The sequence below is a fragment of the Scylla paramamosain genome, chromosome 5 (assembly GCF_035594125.1).
Source record: "Scylla paramamosain isolate STU-SP2022 chromosome 5, ASM3559412v1, whole genome shotgun sequence".
Classification (NCBI taxonomy): Eukaryota; Metazoa; Arthropoda; class Malacostraca; order Decapoda; family Portunidae; genus Scylla; species Scylla paramamosain.
In genome coordinates, this window is record NC_087155.1 from 35,965,512 (window position 1) to 35,980,401 (window position 14,890).

A 14,890-nucleotide genomic window follows, 5' to 3' on the forward strand; every position below is an offset into this window, starting at 1 on the left:
TTTCCTTATTGTTGTTTCTCTTGTCTTTCCTTTTACATTTTCTTTTCTTTGTTTTTACCTTTTTCTTCTTTTCTGGGTCATAATTTCCTATCGTTTCTTCTTTCTATGCAACTTTCTTTTTTTCCTCTCTTCTCTTTTACTTCTTTCTATGCAACTTTCTCTTTTTTTCCTCTTCTCTTTTACATTTTTTTTTTTTTTATGTTTATTGTTTAAAGTTTCGTCTTGTTCGTCTTGTGTCTTTTCTTCTACATATCTTTTTATTATTTAATGTTTTCTCTTGTTTCTTCTTTCTGCATATTTTTCTTTTTTTCTTGTTAATTTCGTCTCTTGTCTCATTTTTTCTATACATCTTTCCCATTCTTGTTTAAAAGAAAAACTATATACTTTGGTTTCTTCCATCTCCTTCCTTCCACGTACTGCATTAGCTTCAAATCCTTCACTTCATCCACTCTCACTTTTAAACATTGCATTGTATTCCTTTGTCTTCGTCATCTTATGTCTCCCTATACCCTCTAACCTCTCACTCGTATTTTCTTTCATATCTGCATTTCCATTTTATTTATTTATTTTTATTTTGGTTCAGACTATATATATATCCCTCTTTTTTTTTATTTCTTCTCTGTCTACTCATTCTTCTTAGGTATTCCCATTTATCATTTTTCCCTTAATTTCTTCGATATTCATTCATCCCTGCTTCCTATACCTTCGTTCAATTAATTAATTAGAAGCACTAAAATTTATGAAGATTAGACGGGTTTATGGATGGGGAGGATGGGTGGAAATAGGTAGGTATATTTCACATACAAGGACTGCCACGTGTAAGCCTGGTCGCTTCTTGCAGCTTCCCTAATTTCTTATGTTCCTATGTCCTAAAATCTCTCACCACAAAGCCTTGAGATCCAGTTGCTGAGAGTCCTTACGTCTAATTGATCCATCTGTCACCCATTTATCATCCTTTTTTTAAGCGTTAAGGAGTCAGACAAAGGGCAGAGAGAGAGAGAGAGAGAGAGAGAGAGAGAGAGAGAGAGAGAGAGAGAGAGAGAGAGAGAGAGAGAGAGAGAGAGAGAGAGAGAATGACAACTCAGTACACCGCTCCCCCCAAAAATCAAACTATACTCTTTCAGAATTCCAAAAAACTCCACCAATCTAGTTTCACAGTTCAGATCCTCCTTTACGAACACTAAAAACAATATTAATGAATAACGCCCGAGCCATTCATTACCGCAGAGTAGCCACGCGGGAGAGACAGAGAGCGCGCCAGTTAGAGCTAAAGAGAGAGAAAAAGACAGAGAGAGGGAGAGGGGCGGCAGTCAGACATTCAGGCAGGTCAGGGGGCGATGGATGAGTAGCACAACACAGCCGCCGCCTCACTTAACCTACCTGCTCCCTGGCCTGAATTCCGCCCCCCTGACAGTGACCTCCCTTCGTGCCACGGTGGGACCTTTCAACTGACCGCCATGTATAGAAGACAGGAACGCCCTCCTATGCACCCCAACACCATTCCTTTAGCTGAACATTACTACTTACACCTGTACTCAGAAATGCTTTGCTCTCTCTCTAACCGCGACTATCTTCAAAGGCCACAAAGATAATCAGCCGGATTCTCAAGGGTGTTTCTCCAGTTAATAATGTAGAGGTTTCATTACTCTGTCACTGGAACCATAAAAACACCGTTATGGACTCCAAGACGCAACGCTCGATACGTATGAGGAAGGAGTCGCTACTAGGAAAGCTCGTGGAGTGATGCAAGGTGTGACGGGAGGCGTGACGTAAGGAACAAGGAACTGTCATAATTGTAACCTTGCGTAGCGCGTTGAGACGGTGCGGGTGCGAGAGTATGGTGACGCAGATGGTCAATTGTTCAAATCCGCTGGCCCTCACCATCGTTCAGAGAGAGAGAGAGAGAGAGAGAGAGAGAGAGAGAGAGAGAGAGAGAGAGAGAGAGAGAGAGAGAGAGAGAGAGAGGAGTGTGTGTCGAAACAAGCGGATGAAAAACATACAGCTACTAATTAAATATACAAACAGATGCAACCACACACACACACACACACACACACACACACACACACAACATTCGGTAAAAACACTCGGTAAAAAGGTAATGATAAATTTACTTAAGCGATTAAGTTTACTTGACGGAACGGCAAAGTTTGTACGCAAATAAAAAAAATAAAAAAATAAAAATACACACAGTAAACTCGGAGACGGTAAAGTGTTTGACGGCAAAAGTACAGAGAGAGAGAGAGAGAGAGAGAGAGAGAGAGAGAGAGAGAGAGAGAGAGAGAGAGAGAGAGAGAGAGACCACATAGCAAATCCTGACACAAAAACACTTCATCTGCCATATACACTCACTACTATGAACATTATTTACCAGCCTGAGTGTTTGTGAGCAGGCAAGGAGGAAGAGGAGGAGGAATACAAAGGAAGTCCAAATGGCAACAGACCATGAGGTCCTTACTAAGCTGTTTGGGTAACTATTCTACTCTGAACTATTGGTGATAGAGACAGGATAGCAACAGGAGCAGGCTCCTCTCCCCCACATAGTACGAAGCGAACGTGTTCGTTATTCAGACATGTAAATGACAACCAGGGATTAGTTTCTAGATACTTGTCAAGACGGGTTTCAAATTAATCAACAGTACCTGAATTAACGACGCTTGATGGGAGGCAATTCCAGATATTTATGACACGATTGAAGAAGAAATATTTGGCTTCATTTGTTTGAAATCGCTTACCTGTTATTTTAAAAGCCATTGTTTCTTGTAACATTGATTGGCTTAGTATTAGGCAGAGTTCATGTCTCATATTTGTGAAAACCTTAAAAAATTTACAAAGCAATATCAGATCCTCTCTTAGTCTGCGTTTGGATAGGGAGAATAGATGGAGTTCTTTCGGGCGTTCCTCGTAGGGTTTATTTCGAAGCCTTGGGATCATTTTTGTTATTCTACATTGTATTTTTTTCTTTCTCAATATCCTTTTTGTAGTACGGTGACAAACTGTACGTGGTATTCAAGATGAGGACGTAGGAGTACAAGGCCAAAATGATTTTCTCTGATATGAAGGTGAAAGCTCTTCCTATGAAGCCTATTAATTTACTGGCAGGTTTCACGACTTCATTGCAATGTTTGCTTGATTTAAGATCTGTTGACACAAACTCCCAGAACTTTTTTCGGAATCCACACTTTTGATGAGGGTGTTGCCCATTTTATAATTATCCTATGGATTACTATTTCCAATATGTAATACGTGCTATTTGTCAAAATGAATTCATAAGCCACTTTTCAGACCATCCAATGAGTGTCTGTCTTTTTGCAAAATTTGACGTCGGTTTGGTGAGTCAGACTTGTTAGAAGGAGGAGGAGGAGAGTCAGCCTTGTTAGGAGGAGGAGGAGGAGGAGGAGGATGAAAAAGAGGAGAGAAGATATGCAGGACCTGGTGGTGATTAGGAAGAGTCTGAGCAAAAAATGGAATGGAGGAAGAGATAGATAAGGAATAAAATATAAATGAAGTGGGAATAAAGGGAGAAAAGATGACACGGGAGAGAAGGATGGAAGAGAAAAAGGAAAGCAAGATGGAAACGCAGTACAGTGACAATAGTGTTTTTTGGTGTGAAAATAAAACAAACACAGCAATATAGTATGTGATGTTAACCAAACAGACAAACAGACAGACAGATCAGTGTGATAGATCAATTGCGTAATTACGAAGAGGGATGTAGGTAGACACACACACACACACACACTCTCTCTCTCTCTCTCTCTCTCTCTCTCTCTCTCTCTCTCTCTCTCTCTCTCTCTCTCTCTCTCTCTCTCTCTCTCTCTCTCTCTCTCTCTCTCTCTCTCTCTCTCTCTCTCTCTCTCTCTCTCTCTCTCTAAATAAAATACAAATAATGCTGAATCCTGAGACTCGCATCGACATCAAACGAGAGAGAGAGAGAGAGAGAGAGAGAGAGAGAGAGAGAGAGAGAGAGAGAGAGAGAGAACCCGACTAAAGAAAACTGCACGCTATAGAAAACGAAGCGAGCGCCCGACTCTCGCCTGGCAGCGAGTCAAAATTAGCGGGCCTTTTAACACACTTCACGCGAGAGGGATTTAAAATTGAGCTCACAGTAAGTTGGATTTAAGCTCGATTTTTGTGAGGATTGATGGTCCTTCATGTGCAGCTGTTCCTCCTCCTCCTCCTCCTCCTCCTCCTCCTCCTCCTCCTCCTCCTCCTCCTCCTCCTCCTCCTCCTCCTCCTCCTCCTCCTCCTCCTCCTCCTCCTGGTATCTGGGGGGAGAGTAGGGTAGGGTGGGAGGTAATGACCAAGGCGTCGAGAAGGAGAGACTCTGGTATTATGAATTGTGGGAGGCAGCAGTCATTAGCGAGAGAGAGAGAGAGAGAGAGAGAGAGAGAGAGAGAGAGAGAGAGAGAGAGAGAGAGAGAGCTAATAAAGTCAGGAAGAAGGCAGTGAGGGAGGAAAGGCATGTAGAATGAATGAGCTTGAGGAGGAGGAAGACGGAAAGGAAGGTGAAGGAGACGTCAGGAGGAACAATGTAATTAAGTAAAGCACGCACGCAGGTAGGCAGGGAGGCAGACAGACGGAAGGCAGGTAAGGCGAGGAGAGGCGAGGAGAGGGGAACAGACAGATAGACAGGTAAGTAAACGGGTATGACAGACAGACAGACTAGTAACGAAATAGGAAGACAGGCGAGACAAGATACAGACAGATAGACAGGCAGGCAAATAAATATAAAACATAGGCGAGGAGAGGAGAGCGGTCACAGAGAGGTAGACAGACAAGTAGACAGACAGACAGACAGACAGACAATTAGACAGGAATGTAGAGATACGGAAACAGTGTAGCAATAAAGAGCATGACAATATAAACTACATAACACAAGCACAGCATAAAGCCACAAACAAGCAAAACAAACCGACCAACCACGTTTACACACACACACACACACACACACACACACACACACTCACTCACTCACACACCAATTTTCCCTCATCTTTTCTTGCCCTGAGCCAGAAACCCTCTTACATAAGAAAAAAAAGAAAATACACACCCACACACCTACACACACACACACACAGCCAGCCAGCCGCCCACACACTCCTGCCCTAATCATTAACACATACGCGTGCCTTAAAAACGCAAGGAAGCGAGAAACAATACTAACAGCAAGCCTCGTGACTCGGCGCAGCTTTCACTAAGGGAGCATTGCATTGAGTTATTGTGTTTTGGAGGTTACAGGAGAGAGAAGGTATTGAGTTATGTATATAAGAATGGTAGGAGGTGGGGGGGTGGAGTGCAGTGGTGGGGTAGGGGTGGGGAAGGTTGATGAGCAAGAGGAAGAAGGTAGGGAGGAGTTTATGTGGGTGCTTATGTGGATGTAGAGTGGAGGGAGAGGTTGAGTTGGGGATGGAGATGGGGTGTGGAGGTGCCTTGAGTGAAGGAAGAGGAAGTGGTTGGGGATAAATGAAGGAAAATAGGGAAGGAATAATGAGGAGTAAAGTCTAAACAAAAAATATGAAGAGCAATAAAAGAAAAAAGGAAAAGAATAAGAAAAGATCAATAACAAAAAGGAAATAAGAACAAAAGCAAGAACAAAAGACCAAGAAGAACAAAACAAAACAAAAATTAGAGGAGGAGGAGGAGGAGAAAAGAATTCACGCAGACCAAAACTTAAACATTGCCTTTCAATCTGACGAGAGAGAGAGAGAGAGAGGAGAGAGAGAGAGAGGATGAGAGAGAGAGAGAGAGAGAGAGGCAGGCTTCTTTGTCCGAGTGACCTAAGGAGACGTGGGTTTACTAGCTCATTATTATGCAAATTGCTCAAGTTAGTGAAATTTAAAAGTTTTCCATATCCTCCTACTAATTAAAAGCTTAAACTTTTTTTTTTAATGTAATTTCATCTTAGGTCAGAAGGGCAAGGACGGGAGCGAGTGAGAACAGACTAACCAGGAGAAACTAAGCATGTTTATTGCCAGATATCATGCTCCTTACTTCCTTCCTCTTTCCTCTTTATATATATATATATATATATATATATATATATATATATATATATATATATATATATATATATATATATATATATATATATATATATATATATATATATATCTTCATTACCTGCCTTGTCTCCTTGTCTCTCTTATCCTCCTTCCTCTTCCTTGATTCCCAACAGCTTTCCTTTTCTTTTTTTTTCAGTTTAGGTATATCATGCTCCTTACTTCCTTCCTCTTTCCTCTTTTTTTTTCCATCTTCATTACCTGCCTTGTCTCCTTGTCTCTCTTATCCTCCTTCCTCTTCCTCGATTCCCAACAGCTTTCCTTTTTTCTTTCTTTTTTTCAGCTTCCTTTTCTTTCTTTTTTTCAGCTTAGGTATGTTTGTCTTCTTTCCCTCTTCCCTTCCTGGTTTGTGTGTTTCTCCCGATCTCTTTCTTTTTATTCCCCCCCCATTTCTTTTCCTTCCCTTTCCCAGAACCTTTCTATGCCTGACCTCATTTCATTCACCGTAAGGGTCACTATAACAGCACAAATAATACATTACTTAGCATTACTATACAACAAATATTATAGAAACACGGGAATTACAAGATGATATTAAATGAGGAAAAATTATAATAGAGAAGATGACAAAGTGTAAAACAGACTGAAGAAGTGACAAAGGAGAGAAGAAGAAAAGTGGGCAGTGAAGGAGATGATGAGGAAGAGGAGGAGGAGGATGGAAAGAAGTGTAAAGAGGAAGAGAAGATTCCGATAGTGACGATAATTTCCGATATTCAATGTAAACGGATATTAATCCAGAATAAAGTACAGGAAGAGGAGGAGGAGGAGGAGGAGGAGGAGGAGGAGGAGGAGTGGACGGTATGAATACATTTAATGATTTTAGAACGAAAGAGATTTAGGGGAACGGGGAAGACGAAGAGAAAAGGAGGAGGAGGAGTAAAAGGAAGGAGGGAATAAAGAAGAATGAGGACATGGAAAGGGGAGGAAGGGAAGAGAGGAAAAAAAAAGGAGCAGGAGACAAATGTAATAGAGGAACTGAAGATATGAACTAAGGTATTACTGGATGAGAGAGAGAGAGAGAGAGAGAGAGAGAGAGAGAGAGAGAGAGAGAGAGAGAGAGAGAGAGAGAGAATGTATTGGTGTGGGGAGGCGAGCATTGGGGACGGGAGGGGGGATGGAAGAGAAACGAGAAACATCACTTACTGTCAACTACAGGCAGCAATAGTAGTAGTAGTAGTAGTAGTAGTAGTATTGCTTTTAAAACATATGGTAAGTTATCTTCCTTACTAAAACCTAATTTCGTAAGACCCTTTCTTATTTCTTATCCGTATGATATGTGTTATGGCCAGCAAGAACCAGGAGTAGCAGCAGCAGCAGAAGCAGCGGCAGTAGTAGTTTAAATACTCTTACCACCAAGACGTCTCTAATCGAATGAGTGATATCCGGAAGCGAGACACATTTCATAAATCAACTACTGCCTTCCTCCTCCCTCCCCTTCCTTCCTTCCTTTCTTACGTAACCAGTTTCCCTTCCACCGCCACCCGTGCCCTCCCCGTTCATACCCTGCTACTCTAACGCCTCCCACACTAACCCACACCACTGCGTCGCCTCCTTCCCATCCTCCTACTCTTCCCAACATTGTCCCTGCCTCGCTACGCTAACCCCCTCCCACACTAACTCACACCACTACCCTTTCTCCCCACAACTTCCCCACCCCGTTATTCTCATCCCATCACCATCACACGCACAACGCTGCCTTACCTCTCCCACACTAACCTACACCACTGTGCCCCCTCCCAACTTCTTATCCTCATCCCAAATCGTACCGTTCTCACCCCACCAACCTCAACCCATCCCAGCATATTCCCCACCATCCACACTATCTCCTCCCACCCTCCCCCACCAGCGCACTGAACTGGCCTGGAGCCGTGCCAAGTACACCGTTCGTCCATCACGTCACACGTGAATCAGGTGCAGGTAGTAAACACGGCACTGGCGGATACAGAAGGGAAGTAATGTCGTTGTAAATTACGTTACGAGGAAAGAACATGGGATACAGTGAAAAAAAAAATATATATAAAAATAAATAGATAACTGAGTAGCTGAATAAATAGAAAAACAAATAATTCGCAAAAGAAAATGCATACACAGGTAAAAAAAAATAAAACTAAGAGCAAAAATAGACTAACTCACCTGCTATGGTTTCTTCTCAACACTGATCAAACGAGGCAATGCAATTTTGCCTTATAACTTCAAGAAACAATAAGTACAAAAAAAAAGGATTTATTCAATATTTCAAACCTTTAAGTGCATTTAGTTATATATATCCAATCAATTCATTCAGCTAGGGTCACTCGAAGTAGCGTCAGTCATTAACAGTTCAAGAGATGGTAAGGAGTACGTGGAGAGATGGTGTTTGTATGGATAAACTCACCTTACCTTTCATCCTGCGGAGTTCACGTTTCCCACTCCTCCTCGCTACTCTTCCTGGCATGGGGACGAAGGAAAACTTGGGCCTGGAAGGGATGGGAAGGGAATAAGGGAAGGTATTCACTACACCGAGTCATCAAAGAGAGAGAGAGAGAGAGAGAGAGAGAGAGAGAGAGAGAGAGAGAGAGAGAGAGAGAGATTGATTGAGGAAGGGTGAGAGTTTGTGAGGAAGGAGAGGGGTGTACGGAAGTTGGAGAAGGGAAAGGAGGAACTGATAAGGGTGATGGAGGGACGTGTAGTACATAGTGACATTGTCCGAAAACCATTGTATTTAAGAACGTAAGAAAATAAGTTATGCTGCAAGAACCCATCAGTCCTACACGTGGCAGTCCTTTTATGAAACACATCTACTTATTTCCTTCTATCCTCCTCATACAAAAATTTGTCTCATCTTCTTTTAAAGCTCCCTAATGATTCGATAGTAACAACCTCATTTCGGAGTCTATTCCATTCATCTACCACTCTATTTAAAGACCAATTTCTTCCTATCCCCTTTTCTTTTTTTTTAGGGATATTTACTTTCGTTCTTTAATCTGGTAGTTATAATTCTTTCACTATACGAAAAAGACAAAAAAAAAATAGGAAAACATGAAAACGAGCGAAATAAACGGGGAGAAAATATTGACAATTTAGTACAAGTCAGAGCTTTCTCTTGATATTATTTTGCACGATAAAAAGAAAAAAAGTTGAATTTAGCTCTGACCTATAACCAAAGTCCACAGAGATTATTTATTCATTCTTTTTTTTTTTTGCATTGATGCTGCAGAATCTTTACCAAACTATCACTAGAATCATGGCACCACCCCTGAACCTCAATAACTTTCACTACAATAGTTAAAAGTAGTCACTATAAAAGATCGATGGAAATTTGCAGGCTTCTATGTAAAACCAAAGCCCACAGAAATTATATGTAGGGCTGTAATGAGTTTTTTAACAATAATGATGTAGTATCTATTAAATCACCACTAGAATCATGAGAACACCCTAGAAAACCCGCAAATAACTTCCACTACAACTTGCTGAAAATAAAATTAATCGAGTCCTCATGAGAGTTTCACAATGACAAAGTGGAATCTGCTAAACTCACTAAAATCATGACAACACCCTTCCACTAACACCCGCCACTACAAGGCACTGAATATTTGCGAATACAGCCCCTCGTGTAATAAACCGTTATGAAACCCTAGAGAATTTCATCTATAGGGGATTAAAACCATGACAGGAGCCCGCTGGAGGGGAATCGAACCTTGAACACACCAAAATACAAACCAAAAAATTAATCTAAGCTGACCTAACATAACCTGACCTTAAACAAGAAAATTTCATCTTTAGGGGATTAAAACCATGAGAGGAACCAGCTGGATGGGAATCGAATCCTGTACATTCCAATCAGACCCAGACTAAAAATAATCACCACCTCTCCACGTTTTACTCAACCTTGACTCCTCCGCTGATACCAAACAACTCACACAAATCTTCAATAATTACGGAGGCAAAAACTATGTATAGCACGCAACCTTTGGGCCACCAGAAAGCATCGACAAGTCAGTCAGTACCGTGATGTATATTTAAACAATTACTGTCAGAACCAGCACGCAGCGAGGGGGAGGATTACAAGTGAGGCGATAGGATTACTGAGGCCATAGCGTGTTCTGATGTTTGAGTCAATTACTGAATCATGACAAACTGCGCCATTGGGAGGTTGTTCGACTGAGGTGTTTGGCATGTTCAGGATGTAATGGGGAGTTATGGAGAGAGAGAGAGAGACGCTACGTTATCCTTATATATTAACATTATATCATTATATTAACATTAATGACTTCTGGTGTGTTATTAAACAGTGCTAGGTTAGAGATGAACATGGACCAATAAATCAAAGCACAGCCACCACAATAAAGAAACACAGCGTGAGCCTGACAAGCGAACCAATGTACTGAATCGAATCTGTTTTGAAGCCTCATTAGAACCACATCATTTGAACCTTAGTAGTTTCTTGGGGATTAATCATGGGGTAACCACGCGACTACCACTAGTGAAGCCGTTCTTCTTTAATACTTCAACACTTCATTACTGAACATCGGGAGGAATTACGTAAATGTATGTCAAATAATACTCTCATAATATGGAAGGACACGGTATTACTTTTTTTTTCTGTAATTAGACAAAGACTAATACACGTTCCTTACAGAGTGAATAGCTTATGACACTTCAGGGAAATTGTTCGAATATGTTAAGTGAATTATGTGATGGGGCAGGAGAGAGAGAGAGAGAGAGAGAGAGAGAGAGAGAGAGAGAGAATCAACTTACCATAGGGAGAACCGATGAATCTCACAGTTCTCCGCCAATCACATGAGCACTACACCCTCGTCTCGTCACCTCACGCACACGTAGTCACCTTCACGTAGAAATTCCCTAAGATCCTCCACCTCAGCAATGAAGGGCATTTAGTAACTATACTTAACACCACTCAATAACCTCCGCATCTTAATAACCCCCACAGAGTAATGAGCTGGTAATCTCTTAACCGCACAATAAGATAAGAAAATAAATGAAGCTGCAGGAAGCTGTCAGACCTACACGTGGCACTCCCTGGATAGGTAAAGAGGTTATTAATCAAAGTTAGATTTAGTTAAGAAATGACTGTGGGATGGAGGATGTTCAGGTGACTTTCTACTGAGTTAAGAATTACTAGCAAGTTCAACGAGAACACTTAGCAAGAACACGCGTCACAAAATAAACAAACTCAACACATACGGGCGGCTTCCACCAGCTGCGTCATCTGGCAGACTGAGGCGGCCTGTTACCGGTCAACACCTCTACACCTCCCCCACGCCACCGCTCCCTCTTCTTGCTGCCCCTCTCCGCTCTCCCCCATTTTTCCCGTTCTCTAGTCTTATTGCTGTCCACCATCCGCTACCTTCATACACTTATCTCTCTTTCAATAATTTCATTCGTATTTTAATTTAATATGCTTATATTTTCACTACGCTGCTACGTTTGAGGATATGAGAGAGCTGTGTACGGTTATTTTCTTATTAATAAGTTGCATAAATCTGAATTCTAGTGTGTGCTTGTTGTTTTAACACTTATTACTGAAGATGTTGACTAAGATGCGAAGAACAAGTAATATTTTGTCATGGTAAGATGAGACAAAATAACGTAGCTCTCGGTTTATCAAATTAATGAGGAGGGGTAGAGTCACGTGACTTGAGCTGGCCAATAAGAACTTCGTATTCCTCCTTCCAGTCGTTGGGCAGAATGGGAAAGGTTCGGTGATTCGCCTCGTGATTCATTGGTTCTGTCACTGGCTCGCTGCCTTAATCGTTCGTTCATTGTATCATTATAAAAAAAAAAGTTGAGTCTAGTTCATCATTCTAACCAATTAACGTTATCACTAATACAACAACAACAACAGTAAAACAACAACAAAACAATAATAACAACAACAATAACAGCAACAACAACTGCAGCTACAACAACAACAACAACAACAACAACAACTACTACTACTACTACTACTACTACTACTACTACTACTACTATAATCAGACCAGCACTCACAACCACCACTACCATCACCACCATCATTACCACTCCTACACAACCCCAGCCCACCACCACTCTTACCACCACCACCACCACCACACCACACCTTCAACAAACACTACCAGCATTATTCACGAAGGTCATTAACATCACCCACCGCGCCTTCAACAAACATCGTCACCATCAATCTCGCTGGGATCGCCACATCAACATCCACCATTTCTCCACCCCTCACCATTCCCTTGCCCCCTACCCTCTCCCTCTCCCTCTCCACTGAGCACGATTCTGACACAAATTTCTCTGTAGCAAGTTATGGATGTTTGTTTTGTCGTCACCTATGGGAGTAGGAATGTTGAGGTGGTGGTGGTGGTGGTGCTGGTGCTGGTAAGGAAGTAGCATTTGTTGGAGTACTGTAGGTATGTGTAATATATTGGTTTGGGTTGTGTTGGATTAGGTTAGGTTAGGTACAGTTAGGGAAATAACTGGAAGTGATTGTTATTACTACTACTACTACTACTACTACTACTACTACTGACATAAAAAACAAGCTTCTCTTCCATTTCCTAACCATTTTCCTTTCCTTTTTTTAATATCATTATATAGACAGACAGAGACAGACAGACAGACAGGTAGATAGACAGATAGATAGATAGATAGATAGATAGATAGAACATTAGACAGATAGAGAGATAGAGAGCTATACAGATAGATAAACAGGTAGAAATGAATAATTACTTTGATAACGAAAAAAAAAAAAACTTTCCCTACTTCTTCCTTCCCTCTCTCTTACACTCCTCTTCCTATGCTCCCTTGAATCACTCCACGCATTAAAAAAAACACGCACACGATTAAAAAAACATCCGCAAATAGCTACACAAATAGCCATTCATATGATACCAGTAAGCGGGACGGCAGTGACTTAGAATAAATATGAGATGTCACAAGGCGTTAGTTTTAGGCGGGAAATTAATGGACTACATGAACATTGCGGGGAATATGACACCATTAGCATACCAAGCAAGCACACTACACGCATGCCCTTTAGTGAGTAAAAATTTAGTACCACGAAAATAAACAGGGGTCGTAAATAGCTTGATGTGAGGTGCCATTCATAGATGACTGAAAGAGGAGGAGGTTCGGGTGGGGGTGAGAGGGGTTATTTAGTGCATTCAGATTCTCCACGTACTTATAATTCATAGTTAACACGTCCATAAGTAGCACGTTGATAATTAACGGACTACCTAACTAACTTTCTCTTTGTGTTGGTTTTATTTACTTATTTGTTTGTCTTTTATAGATTTATTTCATTTTTTTTTTGGGGGGGAGGTTTGTGGGGGACACAAGAGAGGCAGGTCAAGGGCAAATAAACTAATTCAGAAAAAAAAAAAACATCCGCGATTTGTCTTACACCCATCAAAAATAAAAATAAATAAATAAATTAAAAAAAAGTAATAATTCCCTAGGAGGTAATATAAAGTGAGTAATGTATCTCAGTAATATAAAGGTGAGTTTGTTTTTATCATTAACTTAATGTGGTGTTTTCTTCTTGATAGTGCTGTTACTAAAGGTAATTAATAAAAATAATAAGATGAGTAATGTATCTAAGAAACCCAATGGTGAGCTTATTGTTGTTGTTATTATTATTATTATTATTATTATTATTATTATTATCATTATTATTATATTCATACTGTTATTATTATCATTATACACCTAAACTGTCAAGGCAAATTCGTTTTTTGCTATTATCATTATTAGTATCACTACTGCTATTATTATTACCATTTATGTTTTCATTATTATCATTATTATTACTATTATTATTATCATCATCATTATTATTATTATCATTATTATTATCATTATTATTATTATCATTATTATTATTATTATTATTATTATTATTATCATTATCCTAAAACTTTCTCAATCCAATTACTATCCCAAAGCAGGACAATAATTAGAGAGGAAGGGCTCCCAGAAATAGGACACGAGGAAGGGGAGTGAGTGACGGGAGGGAGGGAAGGTGGGTAGGTGGCTGGCTGGTTGGTGGGAGGTGAGGCGCCGGCTGTCGGGTACAGGAGGAGGAACAGGAGGGGAGGGATGCTCATCTGTCAATACTGTAAATGGAGAAGACAACCTTATTGACGGGTCGACACACTGCCCTCTTGCCGCCGCCCGGCCGCTGATGAGTCAATACTACCCGCCCAAACACCCGCCCAGCCGCCCTCACCTTGCCAAATCCCGCCCAAACCGTGTACTGAACCGTGTACTGAAACACTTCCGTGCCGCATCTCCACTACTTTCAAGAGTCTACGTAACTTAAGTGATATTTTTTTTTTATTGTTTTCATGGTTCTAGTGACAGTATGACAAGATTTCTACATTATTCACAGGAGATACACTCTTGAGAACCCGGCTATTCATCTCAGCGGTCCTAGAAAATAGTCGTGGTGGGAGAGTGAAACGTTTCAGAATACGGGCCTTGCAAATACCGTCCGACCGTTCATCCCAATCCTACATGCAGCCAGCCTTACTCGTTCCACCCCGCCGCTGCCTCACCTGCCTGTCCCTGATCCTCCCTGACCCTCCCTGATGCTCCCTGACCTACTGACCCGCCCCTTGTTCCATTTATTCCCTACAACCTCACCCTAAACCATTCGCCCTTTCTCGTGAATAAAGCCTCTCTCCCACACGCCCACGTATTCCATGACATTTCCTTAGAGGCATTCCGGGCGTTCCATTCGTGGTCTGTGTGCGGCGTGTATGGACGAGGTGAAGCAGACTGTGTAGCGTGACTGGTAGCTAAGCACTTCCGCGTAGAATTTGATGCCCTAATGAGCGAGTATTAAA

The 14,890-nt window shown here is 41.2% G+C and overlaps 1 long non-coding RNA gene across 3 annotated transcripts in view; it reads right to left on the bottom strand.

Moving 5' to 3' along the window:
- Positions 1–11,295, bottom strand: part of LOC135100909 (uncharacterized) — a 96,204-nt gene extending 84,909 nt beyond the window's left edge. The window contains exons 1-3 of one of the 3 annotated variants that reach the window (XR_010268972.1): positions 11,247–11,273; positions 10,800–11,081; positions 8,442–8,518 (exon numbers count right to left, since the gene is read on the bottom strand). This is a non-coding gene — a long non-coding RNA (uncharacterized LOC135100909). Of the gene's footprint in view, positions 1–8,436; positions 8,519–10,799 lie in introns of all 3 variants that reach the window. The other 2 variants (XR_010268970.1, XR_010268971.1) reach the window with 2 other exon arrangements.
- Positions 11,296–14,890: the final 3,595 nt, after the last annotated feature.